Source organism: Bos indicus, chromosome 1, assembly GCF_029378745.1.
Source record: "Bos indicus isolate NIAB-ARS_2022 breed Sahiwal x Tharparkar chromosome 1, NIAB-ARS_B.indTharparkar_mat_pri_1.0, whole genome shotgun sequence".
Taxonomy (NCBI): domain Eukaryota; kingdom Metazoa; phylum Chordata; class Mammalia; order Artiodactyla; family Bovidae; genus Bos; species Bos indicus.
The window spans coordinates 127,276,254-127,298,940 of record NC_091760.1 but is presented as its reverse complement, the minus strand read 5'-3'; the positions used below and the strand labels follow the sequence as shown (position 1 = coordinate 127,298,940).

Sequence of the window (22,687 nt, the reverse complement as noted above, 5' to 3'; positions counted from 1 at the left end):
TTAAAGTGAGCCTCAAAATCAGGTAGCATGAGTCTTGGATATTGTTTTTTGACTCAACCTGAGTCTGTCTTTTAAACTTACATGCTGATGTATTCACTTTTATTCTAATTACCACTGAGGTTGTCTCACGTTCTCTCACTATTACTCTTAATGATCTTTAACATTATCTTTATTTTCTATCCTCGGCTAATCATGCTGTAGACATTTTCTTCTTAATACACTATAAATACTGTTCCACTGTCTTTCACTATTTAGTAGTGAATAGATTGCTTTTTGTAGCAGTATCCTATTCACCCCTTGCCTGGATGTTTCCATTTTTTAATCCTCAAAATTTGCAGCCAGATATATCTAGTATTTTCCCTCTATCAGTGAAATCCTTTGAACTGTAAACTTCGATCTTTCTCAAGCTCAAGGATGTTGTCTTTTATTTTACCTTTGATTACCACTTCTATCTATATTCTCCTTTATTCAGGAATACAACTTACCTACATATTGAGTCCTGACCCTCTGTACCAATCATTTTTATCTTTTTGACCCTTTTCCATTGCTGCATTTTAGAAGACCTTCTCCAGCTTCTCTTCCACATCACTTAGTTGACTTTCACCATTCACCATCTTCTGAGTCCTTCACTGATTTTAACAGCATATTTAATCTCACTATCTTTATGAGTTTTGAGGAGTCTTCAGGAAAAATTAAAATGTAGGAAGATAGAAAGAACTATGTAAGATTCTCTGCAACCATCCTTATTTCCTCTAGTTCCAGGGCCCTGCATCAGTCTGTCTGGATTCAAATATGAGACCTACCTCTGACTAGTTGTATAACCTCAGGGGGAAGTAATTTAACCTGTTCACTTCAATTGTCTTGAGAATAATCATATGGCACCCCACTCCATTACTCTTGCCTGGAAAATCCCATGGATGGAGGAGCCTGGTAGGCTGCAGTCCATGGGGTTGCTAAGAGTCGGGCACGACTGAGCGATTTACTTTCACTTTTCACTTTCATGCATTGGAGAAGGAAATGGCAACCCACTCCAGTGTTCTTGCCTGGAGAATCCCAGGGACAGAGGAGCCTGGTGGGCTGCCGTCTATGGGGTCGCACAGAGTCAGACACGGCTGAAGTGACTTAGCAGCAGCAGCAGCTAATTCATGAAGGGTTTTACTACTGTATCTGGTACTCAGTAAATGCTTATCTATTGTTAATATGTGCTAATATGTGTGTGCTAAGTCACTTCAGTTGTGTCCAACTCTTTGAGACCCTATGGACTAAAGCCCATGAGGCTCCTCTGTTCACAGGATTCTCCGGGCAAAAATACTGGAATGGGCTACCATGCCCTCCTCCAGGGGATCTTCCTGACCCAGGGATCGAACCTGTCTTTCTTATGTTTCCTGCACTGGCAGGCGGGTTCTTTACCACTAGCACTCAGCTGGTTCCCTTCTATGTCAATCTACTATCTTTTACTTACTATTTCAGATTCAGTAGATAATTTTTGGGGGGAAAAAAAAAAAAAAACAAGTCCCACCTAATATTATCTTGTTTCCTTTATCTTAGTATGATTTTCCTATGTCCTAAATGTAATATTTCCTTCTTTTAATCTGCAGAATTTCTTAATAAGCCCATGATGCCTTTTTTTTAAAAAATGCTGTCAATTATTTCAAATTTGAGAAAACTATCTAGGTTTGCTCGGAGAAGGCAATGGCACTCCACTCCAGTACTCTTGCCTGGAAAATTCCATGGATGGTGGAGCCTGGTGGGCTGCAGTCCATGGGGCTGCTGGGAGTCGGACACGATTGAGCAACTTTGCTTTCACTTTTCACTTTCATGCACTGGAGAAGGAAATGGCAACCCACTCCAGTGTTCTTGCCTGGAGAATCCCAGGGACAGGGGAGCCTGGTGGGCTGCCGTCTATGGGGTCGCACACAGTCGGACACGACTGAAGCAACTTAGCAGCAGCAGTATCTAGGTTTGGTATTTGCTAAGAAAAAAGTAAGGCAAATTCTAATTAGTCTCTCCCTTTTACTGTCCATCCGAACATTATCTGACTTTTAATTCTTAGTTCTTAAGTTGGAGAAAAGACTGATTTACAGAACTATTAGCCAAATTCCTAGTGTTTGGCAGTCATATGATATTATAGCTCTCATCCATTTTGTAGATTAAGGATCTCTTTGAAGATGTCATTAAAATTATAAACTCCTTCCCCAGATCATGGAGTTTTGCTTACCAATTCTGTCTTGTCAAGACTTGAAATCAGTCAGTGGACTCTATTAAGAGGTTAAGGATCACCTCCTTTACCATGGTTCTGATTAGCTAAGGAAGGTTCTGCTGATCCTGTTGCCTTGTTATGTGATGCATGTGACTGGTAATTTTAATCCTGGTTACTTTGAAACAGAATATATTTCTTCCCTAGTCAAAAGCATGGCCTAACAAGGAATTCCCTGGCTGTCCAGTGGGTAGGGTGCTGTGCTCTCACTGCTAAGGGCCCAAGTTAATCCCTGATTGGGGAACTAAGATCCTGCATGCTGCATGGCAAGGCCAGAGGGGAAAAAAAAAGATAAAAGTAGGGCCTAACCAAGAGCTGTTTAAGCTGGTGGCTGGTACAAGAGCGTTCTTCTCACTGTTGGTAAATATTAGAAAATTTTAAAATAAGAAGCCTTATTTGTGCATTTATTTGGGTGTAGGGCCTTAAAACAATGCATGCCACCCCCATGGCTTTTCCTCTCCCTGCCTCTTTCTACTTCACATCTGAAAATACAGCATAACCAGTCAACCTCTGCCCCCGCCCTTATAGAACTGTGGTCATTGGGGGAAGTAGAGAGGTAATGATAAGAGAGATGGGAGGGAGAAAAAGAGCTCTGGATGCTGCAGATAGCATTTGCAACAAACACCACAGGAGGTGTTGGCAATTTTCTGGTTGGCAAAGAACCTACTTCTTTAAAATTGTAGGTATGCAGTGGAGACAGATAGAAAATTACCTTTTTCCTGCCTATCCCTGCTATTCTGTCTCGGGGATCTGCCTTTACTTTACTGGAAGAAAATCCTTCTGATGCCTGGCATGTCTTAAGTTGTATTTCTGGTTTCTGATTCTATTTGCAACTCTGCCTCCCTGTGTATTTTCACCTATCTGACCTTGGGATAGCAGAGGAGATTATTAAGTTGGGTCCCCCTAGCTGGCTGCCAGCTACACGCAGGCTTCCCACAGTTAAAATCTTGAGGCTAAAATATCCTACAATAATTTGGCATGTGTTCAACCTGGGAACTGCAGATAAGTGGAAGAAATAGCTTCTTATTTTCTCTTGCTTCCCTTAACTTTAAACCACAGTACAAATTTACATAAACAAGTAACTTTATTGATATTATTGAGCATACAGAATACAGAGCGTAGTTAAAAGGAAAAGTGTTATTTTTCTCTCAAGAAAGCTCTAATCCAGATTATAATGTCATGAAACTGCCAATATACGTAAGGTTTAAACCCAAGCATTATAGCAACCAATGAGAAATAGCCAAGTTCCTCCACAATAAAGTGTACATGATAAAACTTATGAACTAGTAAGATAATAATAAATAGGCCAGTTATCAGAGATACTCTGCAAATAAATTAAAAAGGTAGCTAGCACACAAACAATACTAAAACAGCTAACATGACAAGGGGGATTGAGTTACTTAAAACGTACAACTCTTTAAATTCCTTCTGGTCTTCTCAATAATGTGCGATGTTAATCAAAAATTTCCTGAGAGATATATGAATGTGGAGCAATGTATTTAGAGGACCAACCTCTGATGTCAAAGACACGACCTGAACTGTCTGTACCATGTGGGAAAGTTAGTTAACTGCTCAAAGTCTCTGTTTTTCATCTCTAAAATGGGTGTATTTATCTTACAAGGAGGTTGTCAAGATTCTATGAAATAACGAACACAGAGAGCTTAGCACAGTTCCTGACGAAAATAGCACTCAATACACAACAGACTTTTTACAAGTAAACTGACCACATCTGTTAGAGAGTTAATCCCTTGAAAACGCTGAAATTAAACAAAGTGGCAACTGAAGTCAAATGGTATTTCAGGAAAAGAATCAAGACAAAAAGAAAAAAAAAATAAACAAAACCATTAAAAGTAATTATAGATCAAATTGCTCAAAAATTCTAAACAAAATGTTAGGAAACTGAATCCAGAATATATAAAAAGGATAATGTGCTTGCGCTTAGTCATTCAGTCGTGTCCAGCTCTTTGTGACCCCATGGACTGTAGCCCAAAAGGCTCCTCTGTCCATGGGACTTTCCTGGCAAGAATACTGGAGTGGGTTGCCATTTTCTCCTCCAGGGACCTTCCCAATCCTGGGATCAAACCTGCGTCTCCTGCACTGGTAAGCGGATTCTTTACTACTGAGCCACCTGGGAAGCTCTGAAAACGATAATATGCCATGCCTAATAAAGGATCCCAGGAATGCAATGCTGATTTAATATCAGAAATTCAATTGATGGAATTCACCATGTAGCCACAAAATAAAAATGAAAACTCCACTATCATCAGATAAGGTATTTAACAAAATTCAACAACCATTCATGATAGTAACTTTCAGCACCGAGGAACAAATGGGAACCTCCTCCATGTGCTAAAAGTTCACAATGAAAAACTTGTAGCTAAAAATCACACTTAATGGTAAAAATGAATATTCTCCCCCCAAGATGAGGAATAAGACAATGATGTCCATTTTTACTACTCCAACAGTGAACAGTTTTAGCCAGTACAATAAATCAGGAAAAAGGAAAAAGGCATAAAACTGAGAAAGGAATAAGTGAAAGAGACAAAATGATGGTCTATGCAGAAAATCCTAAGGTAAACTAGTGCATCTGTTGTCAGCAATGTCACAACAACAAGATCCATATTTGAAAAGATCAACTGTGTATCTATACTTCAGCAGTTAAAAAACCAGAGATGGAAATAAAAAGATGTAATTCATAATAATACCAAATATGAACATGAAATACTTAGGGATACATCTAACAAAATATGTGCAATGAAAATTATAACACTGTGCTGAGATAAAACACAGAAGACTCAAATTATTGGGCAGATTAATCATGTTTATAAATTAGAAGATTCAGCATGATTAATTTATCAAAACATTCCATATTCATCTACAGATTCAATGTAATCCAGTTAAAATCTCAACAAGCAGTTTTGTAAAAATTTACATACTGTTTTTATCAATAATATTTATATTAAAATGCCACAGGACTGGAAAAGGTCAGTTTTCCATTCCATTGGAATGGAAAAGGCCATTCCAATCCCAAAGAAAGGCAATGCCAAAGAATGCTCAAACTACCACACAAGTGCACTCATCTCACACGCTAGTAAAGTAATACTTAAAATTCTCCAAGCCAGGCTTCAAAAGTATGTGAACCGTGAACTTCCAGATGTTCAAGTTAGATTTAGAAAAGGCAGAGGAACCAGAGATCAAATTGCCAACATCCACTGGATCATCAGAAAAGCAAGAGAGTTCCAGAAAAACATCTACTTTTGCTTTACTGACTACACCAAAGCATTTAACTGTGTGAATCACAACTGTGGAAAATTCTTCAAGAGATATGAATACCAAACCACCTGACCTGCCTCCTGAGAAATCTGTATGCCGGTCAAGAAGCAACAGTTAAAACCAGACATGGAACAACAGACTGGTTCCCTATCAGGAAAGGAACACATCAAGACTGTATATTGTCACCCTGCTGATTTAACTTATATGCAGAGTACATCATGCAAAATGCCAGGCTGGATGAAGCACAAGCTGGAATCAAGATTGCCAGGAGAAATACCAACAACGTCAGATATGCAGATGACACCACATTATGGCAGAAAGAGAATAAGAACTAAGAGCCTCTTAATGAAAGTGAAAGAGGAGAGTGAAAAAGTGGCTTAAAACTCAACATTCAGAAAACTAAGATCATGGCATCTAGGCCCAACACTTCATGGCAAATAGATGGGGCAAGAATGGACACAGTAACAGACTTTATTTTGAGGGGCTCCAAAATCACTGCAGATGGTGACTGCAGCCATGAAATTAAAAGACTTGCTCCTTGGAAGACAAGCTATGACTAACCTAAACAGCTTATTAAAAGGCAGAGACATTACTTTGTCAACAAAGGTCCGTCTAGTCAAGGCTATGGTTTTTCCAGTAGTCATGGCTGTGAGAATTGGACTATAAAGAAAGCTGAGCACTCAAGAATTGATGCTTTTGAACTGTGGAGTTGGAGAAGACTGTTGAGAGTCCCTTGGGCTGCAAGAAGATCCAACCGGTCCATCCTAAAGGAAATCAGTCCTGAATATTCATTGGAAGGACTGATGCTGAAGCTGAAACTCCAATATTTTGACCATCTGATGCGAAGAACTGACTCATTTGAAAAGATCCTGATGCTGGGAAAGACAGAAGGCAGGAGGAGAAGGGGACGACAGAGGATGAGATGGCTGCATGGCATCACCAACTCAATGGACATGAGTTTGAGTAAATTCCAGGAATTGGTTATGGACAGGGAAGCCTGGGGTGCTGCAGCCCATGGGGTCGCAAAGAGTCAGACACAGCTAAGCAACTGAACTGAAGTGAACTGATATTAAAATGCAAGACTTACTATACCCAAAACAACTTTGAAAAAGAACAAAGTTGAAGGACTTAGACTACCCGATTTCAAGACTATACAGCTTAGCAGAGTTTCTCAACGCTGGCACTACTAACTTTTGGGACTGGCTAATTCTTTGTGATGCAGAACTGTCCTGTGTACTGAAGACTGTTGAGCAGCATCCAGCATCTAACGGAGGCAAATCTTCAACATTCCAAGTTTGACAACTAAAAATACCTCCAGACACTACCAAATATTCCACAGGGGGGGAAAACTGCCCTTGAGGACCACTGAGGTACCTAAGTATAGTGTGTTACTATCATAAAGACAAATATTTAAATCAGTGAAACAAAATATTAATGGAACTGAGAAACAGACCCTCAATCCTCAGTTGATATTTGACAAAGGTACAAAGCAATTCTAACTGTTGTTTCTTTGTTAAGAAGCAATAGTTAGAAAGCTGTATGAAACTACGGACAGGTTCAGTATTAAGAAAGGAGTATAACAAGGCTTTTTGTCACCCTGATTATTTAACTTATACATAGAGCACATCATGGGAAATGTTGGGCTGAATGAGTTATAAGCTGAAATCAAGATTACTGGGAGAAATATCAACAACCTCAGATGATATGCAGATGATATCACTCAAATAGCAGAAGGCAAGGAGGAACTAAACAGCTTCTTAATGAGGGTGAAAGAGGAGAATGAAAAAGTTGTCTTAAAATCCAACATTCCAAAAACTAAGATCATGGCATCCGGTCCCATCACTTTATGGCAAACAGAAAGGGAAAAGGTGAAAGCAGTGACAGATTTCCTCTTCTTGGGCTCTAAAGTCAATGCAGATGGTGACTGCAGCCATGAAACTAGAAGACAATTGTTTCTCCGCAGGAAAGCTACGACAAACCTAGACAGTGTGTTAAAAAGCAAAGACATCACTTTGCTGACAAAGGTCCATATAGTCAAGGCTATGGAGAAGGCAATGGCACCCCACTCCAGTACTCTTGCCTGGAAAATCCCATGGATGGAGGAGCCTGGTGGGCTGCAGTCCATGGGGTCGCTGAGAGTCGGACACGACTGAGTGACTTCACTTTCACTTTCACGCATTGGAGAAGGAAGTGGCAGCCCACTCCAGTATTCTTGCCTGGAGAATCCCAGGGACGGGGGAGCACAGTGGGCTGCCGTCTATGGGGTCGCACAGAGTCGGACACGACTGAAGCAACTTAGCAGCAGCAGCAGCAGCATGGTCTTTCCAGTTGTCATGTATGGAAGTGAGAGCTGGACAATAAAAGAAGTCAAAGCACTGAAGAATTGATACTTTTCAAACTGTGAGGCTGGAGAAGACTCTTGAGACTCCCTTGGAAAGCAAGGAGATCAAATCAGTCAATCCTCAAGGATACCAACCCTGAATACTCTTTGGAAGGACTGATGCTGAAGCTGAAGCTCCAACACTTTGGCCACCTGATGAAAACAGCTGACTCATTGGAAAAGACCCTGATGCTGGGAAAGACTGAAGGCTGACAGAGGATGAGACGAGTGGATGGCATCACTGATTCAATGGACATGATCTTGGGCAAACACTGGGAGATGTGAGGGACAGGGAAGCCTGGTATGCTGCTGTCTATGTGATCTCAAAGAGCTGGACACAATTTGGCGATTGAACAACAACAACAAAAAGCAATTCTATGGGAAAGGATAATCTTTTCAGTAAATGACATTGTAATGATCAGTTACGCATATGAAAGAAAGATATACCTCCCTCCTCACCTCACTCCATATATAAAAATTTAACTTGAAACTTACCTCAAGCTTAAATTTAAATGTCAAAACTATGAAACCCCAAGAAAAAAATAAAAGCAAAAATCTAGTAATCCTGGCTTAAACAAGATTTCTAAAATAGAAGTAAAAAAAAAAGCAAACTTTTTGTAAATTGACAAACTGCACATGAAAACAGAAAAGGTGGGGAATCCCTGGTGATCCAGAGGCTGGGACCTAGCCCTTTCACTGCCCGGGGGCTGGGTTCAATCCCTGTTTGGGGACTGAGCCTATCAATCCACAGGCTCCCAATCCTCATTCAATAAAACAACTGGAATGCACTATGCATACTGCAATGCAATCAGGATACCATGATTCAAATCCCAGCTGACAACATGGTTGACTTGCAGTAAGTCATTTAATCTATACGAGATAAAAGTTTCCTTATTCATTAAACTGAGAATGAATGGGAGTAAATTGGGGGGAAGACAGTGTTGAAGACTAGGGGTGGTATAACCAGCAATTCTAATGCATGTGAGGCCAGTAAGAACAGAAACCTCCTGAGAAGCAAAGGGCCAAAATTTACACTTGAACTTGATTTTTTAGAAGTACCCCACAGACTGAGAAAGTGGGAACTCATGAGCCTGTTTATCCTCTGGCTTTTAAGTAGAAGATATAAGAAAAGTCCCCACAGGGCAGAAAATCAGTCACAAGCACATCCACTTTTGTTCCTTCAATGAGGTTCCTTCCATCACTGGGAACAGGATTCAACAAGCACTACATAAAGGGAAAATTAGCTATTTTAGACTGATACAAAACAAGTAAATTTCACTCTACTGATGTGCTGTTGCCATAGTAATCCATCTCAATAAGAGAAATCACAGGAGTAGATATTTTGCATTTGTGCTCAGCCGAGAATTTACACTTAATGGGAATTATGAATGCCTATAAATCAGAAGCCAAAGTCACTCAAGCAACTACAATACGGCGGGTCCCAAAAGCTTCATTAGGGATTTGCTGTGTAACTGCCATGTGCCAGAAACATGCACAAGGTCCTACGCTTACCCCTTAACCTTCACAACTGCCCTTATCAGGCATCAGCTAGCGGTTTTAGAGATGAGATTATTATCCTGTCTTAGAGATGAGAAAATTGACATTCTGAAACAAAATTTAGTTAATTTCCCCTTTATTTTTTTAATAATATTTATTTTTATTTGACTGTGCCAGGTCTTAGTTACAGCATGTGGGATCTAGTTCCCTGGCCAGGGATTGAACCCCAGGCCCCCTGCACTGGGAGCATGGAGCCTTAGCCACTGGACCCCTAGGGAAGTCCCTAATTTGCCCTTTAGTATGGGACTTTAATGTGGCAAAGATTCAAATTGAGAGCTTCTGATTCCATGTCCTTACCGCTACTTAAAGCATACTGCCACTATATGAAAGCCCAGCTTTCAATTACTGAAGCTAGCACTACTCCTAGAACATAGTAGGCTTAAGAAATTTAGTTTTTCTTCTAAGGTAAACAAGAAGCAGATATGATGATCTAAGACAGGCAGGAAACGTATTACCTCCATCTATCAGAGGGGGAAACTAAAGTTTGTATATAAAGTGATAAATCAAGTTTTTGAATCCTGGAATCTGTAGTCCTTTCTTTGAATTAGCATTTCCTTAATATTCATCATGATAATGATAACGAAGAAGGAAAAAAGCACACAATTATAAGGCCAAGTGTTTTCCCTTCTTTGTGTGGTCTACGCATATTTAATGAGAACTTAGAAAGGTCAAGCACAGTGCTTGGCACTGGGAGACATCAGTGAATAAAATAAACAAGACACAGCTCCTACCCAAAGGGAAGTTTCATCCTAGTGGAAAGATACTGAAAACTAAATAGACAATTAAAATATAGTGCAGATGCAGAAATAGGACAGTACAGGGTTCCACAGGAGCACAGACATGACAAATTAAACCCAGAGCGGGTGAAGCAGGGCTCCAAGTCATCCAGTTAAATCTGAATTTCAAATAAACAACGAACACACTTTTAAGAGAAAGTATGTCCCAAATACTGTCTTGTATTTTTATTTGCTCTATCTGGCATTCCTAGGTGGGATCATCTTTAAAAAGGTGTTAGAGGAAATGATACCTAAGATGGAAACTGAATTATTACTTATCTCCAACAAATCTGGACCCTGAAAATGTATATTAGTTGCTGAGCCATGGAGACACCAGTGCAGCAAGGATTTGAAACCCCTGACAACAGCCAGGGAGGAACTGAGGGCCCTTCCAAGAGCCACTTAAGTGAGTCATCTTGGAAGCAGATGTTCCAGCTGCAACCCAGCCCTCAGATGCAGACAGCCCTGGCCTAAGGCTTGATTACAAGAGACCCTGAGGCAGAATTACCCAGAGAAGTCACTCCTGGCCCTCTGAAACTCTGTGGGATAATAAATGTTTGTTGTGACCTGTAAAGCTTCCCCAGTGGGCTCAGACAGTAGAGAATCTGCCTGCAATGTGGGAGACCCAGGTTCAATCCCTGGGTTGGGAATATCCCCTAGAGAAGGGAATTGCTACCCACTCCAGCATTCTTGTCTGGGAAATCCCATGGACAGAGGAGCCTGGCGGGGGTATACTCCATGGGGTGGCACAGTCAGACACAACTGAGCGACTAACACAATAACAAAAGGCTTCAGGGTAATTTGCTATGCAGCCAGAGAAATGCTGTGACCACCAGAGGAGTTCTGTACCCTGTAAGAATGGGCCTACGCTAGTACCCCGTTGCACTCATCCGTGGCTGAGAGCAGTCACAGTTAGTCTGGGTGGCCTCAGTGAGAATGAGGTGGTGGATCCAGAGGGGTCACAGCTGCCACTGTCAGTCAGTTACGCCTGCCTCCAATAGATCTGAATGGTGTATTTCCACAGCCTCCACGGGGTAACAAAGCTTATTCACGACAGCCTATCCTTTCTGAAACAAAATAATTTTAAAAGATCTTTCAAAACTTACAAAGTAAAAAATATTTTCCTGAGATCAGCTTAATTGCTTCAGGGAATTGTATGAAAACAGAAACAAGCAAAATAAGAGTAAAAGCTAGGAAAACTCCAAATCTTGGTTCTCAGCTTGATTTCAACCTATGTTAAGAACTGACACTGCTCTGCCAACCAAGAAAATAGATTGCTCCTGGGTGAGTTGTTTTGACTCCCCCACCCAGAAAGGAATTTCTGAAACTTAAAGATAACATGCAACTGAAGAGCTGAGAACTGTGGTTAATCAACTAAATCAAGAATTTCAAAGAGTACTTTGCTGAAGTAATTTGAGTGTTATGAATTTTATGATTTTCTTCATAAATGATTTTATTCCAATAGATTAAGTGACTGAATCTAATATGAAGAAAAAAAATATTTCCTCCCTTTTCTAAAAATACAGGATGAGTTGCAAGGGAGTGAGTAATAACTGCAGAACTAAACGAGGCTACAGAGAGATGTTAGAAGTTTGTTTGTTTGTTTTTTTTAACCACAGCCCCCAGACTCAATCCCCTTAGGTTTTATAATACGGTTTTCTATCCAAACCATCTCAGAGTTCAGATGCTACGATGACACCTTATTCCTCAGGCCAGTTCAACTGAGCTTAGTGTGAGTTAATGTTGAAATCCTTTAAAGTTGGAATCCTTTAAAGTCTGTGTTCCACATATATCAGATGTTACTTTTCTCTTTATGGTTTGCAAAACAGTCACGATTATCTTAATAAGATCCCCAATTCAAATTGCAAAGAAAGTAAGATAAGGACATTGCCTTAAAAACCTTACCTCAACCATGTGTAAAATAAATAGCCAATGGGAATTTGCCATATGACTCAGGGAACTCAAACTGGGGCTCTGTAACAACCTGGAGGGGTGAGAGGGAGTGGGAGGTGAAAGGGAGGTTAAAGAGGAAGGGGACACGTGTATACATATGGCTGGCTCATGTTGATGTACGGCAGAGGCCAATGCAGTATTGTGAAGCAATTTTCCTTCAATTAAAAACAAGTAAGTTTGGGCGGGGTGGGGGGAGAAGTTTACCTCTGCAGGCTAGTACAATTCACTCATCTAAATAATGTCTCATTTAACCCATGTTTTCTAGAAACTTCTAGGTAAATTAATATTAAGTAGGCTTTTAAAATTTATTTTATTTAAGTCAGTTGTTTTACAATATTATATTAGTTTCAGGTATAATATTTTTTAAATATCCAATTCATTTAAAAATTACCTTGGGATACCAATCCATGATAGAATACAGCAATCAAAACAAATCAAATCTAGAATATCTTTGAATTTAAGTATCTGATATTACAGAATAAAGCAACAGCTATTTAGAAACTTTTATACAGAATTAAGTAGCAGTTTTATATGTTTGATCTGATCAATTATATAAAATTGAAACACACATTAAACAAAGAACTAAGTTTCAGGCCTAAGCCTTATGCATTTTCCTTGGAGCCACTCTTAACACATATGGTTATGATTTTCCAATGACTATATCCAATGCTTCTCAACAATTGGGTTGGTTCATTGTGAGGAATAATAATCTGGAACCAAAAACCAAGGCAAGCTTTAAAAACTGGCAGCAAATAATCAACAATTTCAAGAGGATTAGCTGTTTTTTCTAATACAATACACTGTGAAATTCTGTGATCCAAAGTATTGGAGAGTGGAGGGAAAAAACATTCAACACAAAACGCTTCTTTATCGTCTAGGAGAACAGATGCTGGTTACAGTTTCATTGTTTCTGATCTCTCAGCCTCCAGCTTTCTTTCCTCATATTTAGACTTTCTTTTATTTCCTCCTCTTAAAGCATTGGTTTTCCTTAGTTCTCTTTGTTCAAAAGCAGTCAATATACATTGTAAAATTTATTTCACTGATACATCTTAATTAACATTACAATAACATTAAGTTTATTTTTTATTTTCATGGGCATTTGAGTAGATTCTCCCAAAATTAGAACTACCAAAAAAAAAAAAAATCATTAAAATGCATAATATCTTCTGTGATTTCACAATTTTACCTTTCTGTCTCTGATTTGTCAATGGGGTTATCTGGAGAGAAAGTTCCACTTTAAAAAATTCTACTAATAACAATTTTCTCTTACTCATCCCAAATACCACTTTTAAACTAAAGATCCAAAATTGGAGGGGAAGGGACAAGTGAAAAGCCCAACAAAACCTGAAAAGAAAAAACTTGACAATGGAATTTTGTCTTTGTTTCATCCATTCAATAGATATTAAGTCCCTATGAGTCACTTCCTAGAACTGCACTGGATACAAGCCCTATTTTGTCTCAAAAGCCTGCCATTACAATATAATTTGAAAGTACCAAGGAGGCTAAAAAGATTATACATATATATGTATATAATTTACATATTACACATTATATATATATAAACTGGATTTTTTGTACATTTTTTGATTATTTTGTGCTTTCCACCTTGTTCTAAAGATGCAGCAAATAGGAAAAAGGGAATGAATTGAAGAATTAGGAATAAAAGTATTAGTGGATCAAACAAAAAGAAAATCAATATGATAAGAACATTTCAAAATTATCACAGCTCTAAAAGTAATACAAAAATTTGTGTAGTGCTTTAAAAATATTATTTTGAATCTAGCAATGTTCCAGGTTAAATTGCCAACTTACTAACTTACTCATCTGTCTTTGCCAAAAAACTCATTCTACTAAAGAATTTTCATATGAGAAAATTGTAGAAGTTACAAGGAAAATCAAATTCAAATACAAAAATACCCTTGACAGACTCAAACCAAATCTCATTAGATGTCATGTTATAGGACGTTACGTTAATACTTGAGTCATATTTAACACTTCAAGTATGAAGAGTATAGCATTTAAAAGATTCACATCCATGACCTTGGCTCTGGTTATAAACCCACCTTTTTTAAATTGAAGTTCTGCTGATTTACAGTATTGCATTAGTTTCAGGTATACAGCTAGTAGTTTAGGTTTTTTAAAAAATATTCCATTATATGTTATAAGATATTGGGTATAATTCCTTGTGTATGTGCGCTCAGTTGTGTCCGACTCTTTACGATCCCATGGACTATAACCTGCCAGGCTCCTCTGTCCATGGGATTTCCCAGGCAAGAATACTGGAATGGGTTGTCATTTCCTACTCCAATAATTCCTTGTGCTATATAGTAAGTCCTTTTGCTTACCTATTTTATGTACAGTACTTTGTGTCTGTTAATCTTATACTCCTAATTCCCCCTCCTTCTCCCTCTATCATTTGGTAACCATAAGTTTGTTTTCTATGTCTGTGAGCCTGTATCTGTTTTGTATATAAACTCATTTGTATTATTTTTCAGATTCCACATATAAGTGATATCATTAAGTTTTGTCTTTGTCTAACTTACTTCACTAAGGATAATATTCTCTAGATCCATGCTGCTGCAAATGGCAATATTTCATTCTTTTTTCTGATATTTCATTGTGTGTGTCTATGAATGGGTATGTGTATACATACACACACCCACTCAAGATAATATTCCATTATGTTATTATAAGATATAGGGTATAATTCCCCATACATATGTATGTATATATACATATACACACACCACATCTTCTTAAGCTAATTATCTATTGATGGGCACTTGGGTTGTTTCCATGTCTTGGCTATTGTAAACAGCCCTTTTGTGAACACTGGGGTGCATATATCTTTTCAAACTATAGAGTTTTCATTTTTTCCAGATGTACACCCAGGAATAGGATCGTGGGATCATGTGGTAGCTCTATTTTTAGTTTTTAAAGGAAACTCCATCCTATTTTTAATAGTGGCTACACCAATGCATATTCATACCAACAGTGCAGAAGGGTTCCCTTTTTTCCCCACAATCTCCAGCATTATTATTTATAGGCTTTTTGATGATAGTCATTCTAACCAGTGTGAGGTGATACGTCATTATGGTTCTGATTTGCATTTCTCTAATAATATGCAATGTTGAGCATTTTTTCACATGCCTGCTGGCCATCTATATGTCTTCTTTGGAGAAATGTCTCCTTAGGTCTTCTCATTTTTTGATGAGTTGTTTGGGCTATATCTTTTAATGTATCAGTCAGTTCAGTTCAGTCGCTCAGTCGTGTCCGACTCTTTGCGACTCCATGAATCGCAGCATGCCAGGCCTCCCTGTCCATCACCAACTCCCAGAGTTCACTCAGACTCACGTCCATTAAGTCAGTGATGCCATCCAGCCATCTCATCCTCTGTCGTCCCCTTCTCCTCCTGCCCCCAATCCCCCCCCAGCATCAGAGTCTTTTCCAATGAGTCAACTCTTCTCATGAGGTGCCCAAAGTACTGGAGTTTCAGCTTTAGCATCATTCCAAAGAAATCCCAGGGCTGATCTCCTTCAGAATGGACTGGTTGGATCTCCTTGCAGTCCAAGGGACTCTCAAGAGTCTTCTCCAACAACACAGTTCAAAAGCATCAATTCTTTGGCGCTCAGCTTTCTTCACAGTCCAACTCTCACATCCATACATGACCACTGGAAAAACCATAGCCCTGACTAGACGGACCTTTTAATGTATAAATACTACTAAAATATTTGTTGTATACCTGTTCTCTGGAATAAAGCTAAAATGTATCTGATACAGAATTGCATACTACAACACTGTTTCACCATAATTTACAACCAAAAATAAGGAAAAGATTCATCACTTCATTAGTCATCAGGGAAATGCAAATTGAAACCACAGTATATTATCACTACACATCCACCGGACTGAGTATAAGGAAAAAGATGAGAAATATCAAGTATTGGCAAGGATATGAGCTACAAGGAATCTTCATATACCACTGGTGGAAGTATAAACTGGTAAAAGTCATTCTAGAAGTATCTACTAAAGCTGAGTGTCTGTCTACATCAACCAAACAATTCCAGTCCTAGGAATATGCCCTACAGCAAACCAGCAAAGGACATGAACTAGAAAGTCTGTGACGTTACTAATATCCCAAACTGAAAACTACCCCAAATGCCCAACTGCATTAGAATAAATAAGTAAATAATGGTTTGGTTACATAATGAAATATTACATAGCAATGAGAAAGGATCAATAACAACTACATCCAGTATGAACACACAAGCATGCTGAGAAAGAAAACCAAGTCAGAAAGAATAAATGTCTTATGATTTCATATGTAAAGCACCAAACAGACAAAAATAGCTTATCCTGTCAGAAGTCAAGATAGCACTTAGCCTTCAAAGTGAGCATAAAGCATGCTTCGAGGGTGCTGGCATGTTGCTTCTAGTTTCAAGTGCTGGTTTGTGAAATTTCACTGAGCTGGGACTTCCCTGGTGGTCCAGGGGTTAAAAATCCACCTTGCAATGCAGGGAACATGGGTTTGATTCTTGGTCCGGGAACTAAGATTCCACGTGCCACAGAGCAACTAAGCCTGCACACTGCAACAACTGAGCCTGTACACTTCTGAACCCACACACCACAACTGGAGAATCCACGCACAGCGACTGAAGACCCCTCATGCCACAACTAAGACCCAAGGCAGCCAAAGAAATAAATACTAAAAAAATTTCACTGGGCTATACACCTGTATTTGTACTTTTCTCTATATATTTCAACTAAAACGTGAAATATATATACACATACATACATATATGACATGAATATCTTCATTAGAAAAGTAAATACCTATTATGGATGTATTACTAACTGCAGAAAAGAATATATAGAACCAATCAATCATTATCCCACTTTTAAAAGATACTTGTAATTTGATATATTTCCTCATTTTTTTCTATGTCATATAGTCTGTTGTTGCTTAGTCACTAAGTAGTGTCTGACTCTTTGTGACCCCATGGACTACATCACACCAGGCTTCCCTGTCCTTCACTATCTCCTGGAGTTTGCTCAAATTCATGTCCATTGAAGTCTGTGATGTTATCTAACCATCTCATCTTCTGCTATTCCCTTCTCCTCTTGCCCTTAATCTTTCCCAGCATCAGGTTTTTTTCCAGTAAGTCGGCTCTGCATCAGGTAGCCAAGTATTGGACCTTCAGTCATATAGTTAAGAACACATAATACATGCAATTTTACTTAAATGTGAGAGGTTAAATTATATCAAAACATCCCTACATAAAATAATTATGTGTATTAAGCATTTTCTATCTTTAAAATGTTTTGCTTCATAGGCAAAATCTGACTACAAAATTAGCTATCTTATGCAAACATACATAACTTTCTTTAAAAATCACCTAGTAATAATACACTTCTGTGTGTGAGCTTCTTTTTGTTATTTATAAATAACGCTATGATAAATATCTCTATCTTTGTCTGTATTAATTGTTAGTCAAAATTTACTTCCTTAGGACAGATACTTTGTTGAGTCGCTCAGTCCTGTCTGACTCTTCAGGACCCCATGGACTGCAGCATGCCAGGCTGGATACTTAGGAGAGATACTTAGAGACAGAATTACAAGAGCCAATGTTTTTGCATTAAAATCAGCAAAAGATAAACTATTGCTATAACATGAAGACAGAGGTTTGAATAAGCAACAAAATGGTGTGGGGGGTGGGGGAAATAAAATGGATAGCCTATCCCCCTTTCTTCGTTAGTCTTTTCTTTTAGAACTGCTCCTTAGTGGAGTCCCTTAGTTAAGCAAAAATTCATGGTCTGAAAGTGTAAGACACATGAGGCTTGAGGATATCTCAGTACTAGACACACAGAAAGTACTGAGAGAAGAAAAAAAAGGTTTTCTAAATTCAGTGAAAAATCTCAGGCAGAAAAATCAGTCTCTTGCTTAACAAGTGGGGGACTTCTTCTCCATACCCTTACAGCACAGGGGTAGCAACTTCACCTAGGAACCTGTTAGAAATATGAATTCTCAGCCCCAACCCCAGACCTACTGAATCAGAAACTCTGGAGGTCATCTTTATAAGATGCCCTCTAGGTGATTCCGCTACTTGCTAAAATGTAATGACGACTAGACTACAGCACTCCAAACCTCCAGGCATTCTAAGAAAACATCATCACTAATAATCAGGGAACGGAAAAAAGACAAGTTTTTTGAAACTATTATTCTAATTGCTATTTTGCTCCTCTGGGAGACTGAGGGCCTTCATGTTAGGTGTTTCCATCTTCTGTTCCACTTCCACTACGTTCGTGATCTGCGTGTCTACGTGTCGGTCATGCTACTTGTCATACTTTAATGGGTCCCAAACGGACTCACCAAAGAATGTCAGAGAAAGGGATGATGAGAGAGTTCCCAGCTTACTCTGAGATATGCAAAAAATTGGATTTAATTAGTTTCACAAGCAGAAAATGAAAGAAGCAATTTGTATTACCAATAAAGCCTAGTAGCAATTTCCTTTTCCTTCAAAATATAGCTTGTAATTTATTCAGGCTGGTCTTTTTCAATAATTTAACTAGCAACTGGCGGATATTTTCAACATATCTGATACAATGATAAAGAAAGGTTCAAACATCAAAGGAACAATGAAGGAAGTAAAGGAGAAGAGAATTAATATTTGATTGAGTACCCAATACATGCTAAGTATTATGCATAAAGCTTTACATATTGGAGTCAAATGAGGAAACATAATCCCTCTGAGGTAGGCATTATGATCACAAAAGCACAAGTGTGAAAATCAAAGAGTTGTAGTATATTTTCTGTGTTATCAATTGTAGGCCTAGTAAATAGCAAAGCTGAAATTTGAAGCTGTGCTTCAACAGTTCTAAAACCTGTGCCTTCTAAAATATACCAAACTTACTTAGCAACATGAAGCAAAATACAATGTGTTTCCATTAGGATGAATTAAAAAAAAAATTCTAAAGAAATACAATGAGTAAATGTTTAGCAATTTTTATTAATAGCTTTCCTATTTAGTGTTTCCTTAAAGACACATATAGCTTTAAAAAAAGAGTATTTTAGCTACCACTTTTATTTACTATGTAGTTTATAAAAATGAGGAGAAGCCAGGGTAAATGTCAGAAAAGGCAATTTAACCTTTCCTAAATAACATTTGCAATTTAAATTGCTAGTTTTAACTTTAAAAACACTGTGTTGGCAACTAAGCTGCTAAACAGCTTTACAGCATCCTTTTTGATATTTTGCCTTGGATTTGGCAACTCATGCAAATTTTATGTTGGTCATAAACAAGTTAAATGGGGAAATTCAGAGAAAGAAAGCATTTAAGAGGTTGATTTTAGAACTAAATTCCAAGTGGCAAGCAAAATCATCTTCTTCCCTTAGTGCAGTAGGTTTGAAATTAACCAGTACCAATAACTGTTACCAGTAATAAGCAACAGGGCTAACCCTGGAGCAGTTTTCCTCTAGAAGACATGGGCCATATGGGAATAGGAAATAAAAACAGGCACTTAGATCAACTCCATTTTCCAACAACTAAGCAAATAAGCAATCACAAAAAGAAAGACCTTTTAACATCAACAGTATTCTACTCTGCCAACTGAGGTACAAGCTGATTCACTGAAGACAGATTTTGAAATACTTCAGAAACAAGACTGCAGATATTCTTTCCCCCAAAAAGAATGATGTCAGTTTATTATCCTTTCCTAAGAAACAGTAACTGGGTATTTCAAAATGTAAAAAATAAGATCATCATGTCATGCTCTAAAATAAAGCAACCTACATTAACTATCGGAATAGAGAGCACAAATTTATATTTAAAATGGGGGGAAAAGCCATTTTATTGGGTCTCAGGTGCAATATACTGTTATCAAAATCATTTATAAATCTGCAACATGCAATCAAAACACAGAACAAAGTTATGTAATTCTACCTAACCACAATATTCATTGTGAAAGCAGCTAACAGGAAGATAAAAGATGGAGCAAACACAGCCTATTTTAAACATTTTACTTTTTCCTTTATTTTCTGTTTTAAATCAGGAACTCAAACTTTGTTTCTAAAAGATTCTTATTTTAGTATTTAATTATGTAGTATGGTAAATTAAAGGGAAAGTGTTAGTCACTCAGCTGTGTAAAATTCTTTGGGAACCCATGGACTGCAGCTCACCAGGCTCCTCTGTCCATGGGATTCTCCAAGAAAGAATACTGGAGTGGGTTGCCATTTCCTTCTCCGAGGGATCTTCCCAACCCAGGGATCAAACCCGGGTCTCCTGCACGGCAGGCGGATTCTTCACTGTCTGAGTCACCTATAGTAACCACAATTCTTTAAATAAAACTTGCAGATAAACAGGAAAAATACAAGAGAGAAAAAGATCAGATGACACTGGTCCTACGGGAAAAAGCAAGCTGCTGAACTGAACAGGTCAATAAAACTACTTGCAGAATGGGTTAGTTGTCTATTATCAGACCAGTAAGATATTTTTAAACATCCTGAAACCAAACTCAGATTCAAAAGGCAAAGCCAGAACCATTCACTGTGTTTATTAAAATATAATCTCTCACTAAGCCCCACACAGCAAAAGAAGCCAAACTTACCCTAATGTGACCTCAGATTTAGAAGCCTGCCAAAGAATTTTTATAGAAAATAGCAACCAAATGTTGCTTATACCTACTGTGTAAAGTAATACAAAATAAAACAAAAGCTTACTAGATATGAGTACCTAAACTTGTGAAATTAAAAAAAAAAAAAGAACAGTGGCAAATATTAACAGCACCTTCAATTAACCATATGATTCCAAAATATACAAGCTACTCTACCTGTAACATTTTGAGCACTGAAATAATCTGTAACACCAGTTACTGACCCTTTCACCTTTCTAGTTCCTTTTAAAGTTTTGCTCATCAAGAAAATGAAGTTCTCATGTTCCCTTCTTGGCAAACATGCATTCATATGGTCCCTACAAGGAGCCATTCCAACAACACTTTTGGGAAAACTCCGAATTCCTTCTGTTCTTACTGCCTTGCCCACAAGTTTGCTTTCTTTTATTTCTGTTCCCAGGCTGTGAAAATCTTTTCAAAAAATGTCATAAAACTTGAATAACTGGTTCTTTATAAATGTATGTACTCTAACCTCAATTGGTTCCCTCCTGCTACACTCCGGAATCATCTCTAGATTATACGGGATTAAAAATAGTATAAAACAGGCTCTAATGTTCTCCAAATAGATAATTCATAAGCTTCCCTCAAAATTAGGTGGTGTTTCTGTAGAGAATTCAAAGTTTTTGTGACATGTAGAAGTCAATGTAATTCACCAAATTCAAGGCTAAAAAGATCCCACCATATAATCACTACAATAGGTGCAGAAAAAGACATTTCACAAAATCCAACAACCACTCATTATCAAAGCACTCGAAAAACTTAGAAGGGAGATCTACTCAACCCGATGCAGGGCAGCTATAAAAACTCCTCAGCTAACATCATGTTTTGTTGTTTAGTCCTTAAGTCGTGTCTGACTCTTTTGTGACCCTGCAGACTATAGCCAGCCAGGCTCCTCTGCCCATGGGACTTCCTTGGCAAGAACAATGGTATAGGTTGCCATTTCCTCCTCCCGTGGACCTTCCCAACCCAGCAATGGAATCCACATCTCCTGCACTGGCAGGTGGATTCTTTACCATTCAGCCACCTGGGAAGCCCCGCTAACATAATAAAAGACTTAAAAAAAAAAAAAAAAAAAAAGATTTCATAATTTCCTCCTAAGAGCAGGAACAAGGCAAGAATTTCTGTTCTCACCATTTCTGCTCAATCTTGAACTAGAAGTCCTAATCAGTGACATTAACAAAGAAAAAGAAATAAAAATTGGAAAGGAAAAGTTAAACTAATTTTATTTACAGATCACATGACAGTATGTGTGGAAAGTCCTAAAGAATCTGTAAGAGTTACAAAAATTAAGTTTCACAAGGCAGCAGGTAACAAAAAAGTATAAAAACCAACAGTGTCTACATACTAGCAGAGAAAAACTGGAAATTGAAATTTAAAATACCATTTAAAAAACTGAACATAATGCATGACTATAGCAAGATTAAAAGATTCGAGGCTAATGTATAAAAGTCAACTACTTTCTTATATACCAGCAATGTATAATTGATATTTAAAACTAAAAATACAAAGCCATTTACATTAGCACCAAAAATGAAATATTTAAGGATACAACCACTACTTATGTATAAGATCTATATGTGGAAAACTATCAAATTGTGATGAAAGAAATCAGAGATCTAACTAATGGAAAGATAAGTCCATGTTCATGAATAGAAGAATCAATATCATCAAGGTGTCAGTTATTCCCAACCTGAGTTACAGACTCAATGCAATCTCAACTAAAATCCCAGTAAGTTACTTTGTGGATATCAACAAACTGATTCTAAAGTTTACATGGAAAGGCAAAAGACCCAGAATAGTCAACACAATATTAAAGAAAGCTTG

General features: G+C 38.0%; 1 protein-coding gene across 8 annotated transcripts in view; it reads right to left on the bottom strand.

The window, feature by feature from the left end:
- TFDP2 (transcription factor Dp-2) overlaps window positions 1-22,687 on the bottom strand; it is a 206,409-nt gene that overhangs the window by 104,222 nt on the left and 79,500 nt on the right. Inside the window, exon 4 of one of the 8 annotated variants that reach the window (XM_070793827.1) lies at window positions 12,149-12,227. The exons of the other annotated variants lie outside the window; for them this stretch is intronic. The gene's annotated coding sequence lies outside the window, so the exon portion shown is untranslated. The remainder of the gene's footprint in view (window positions 1-12,148; window positions 12,228-22,687) is intronic. 8 annotated transcript variants of the gene reach the window in all.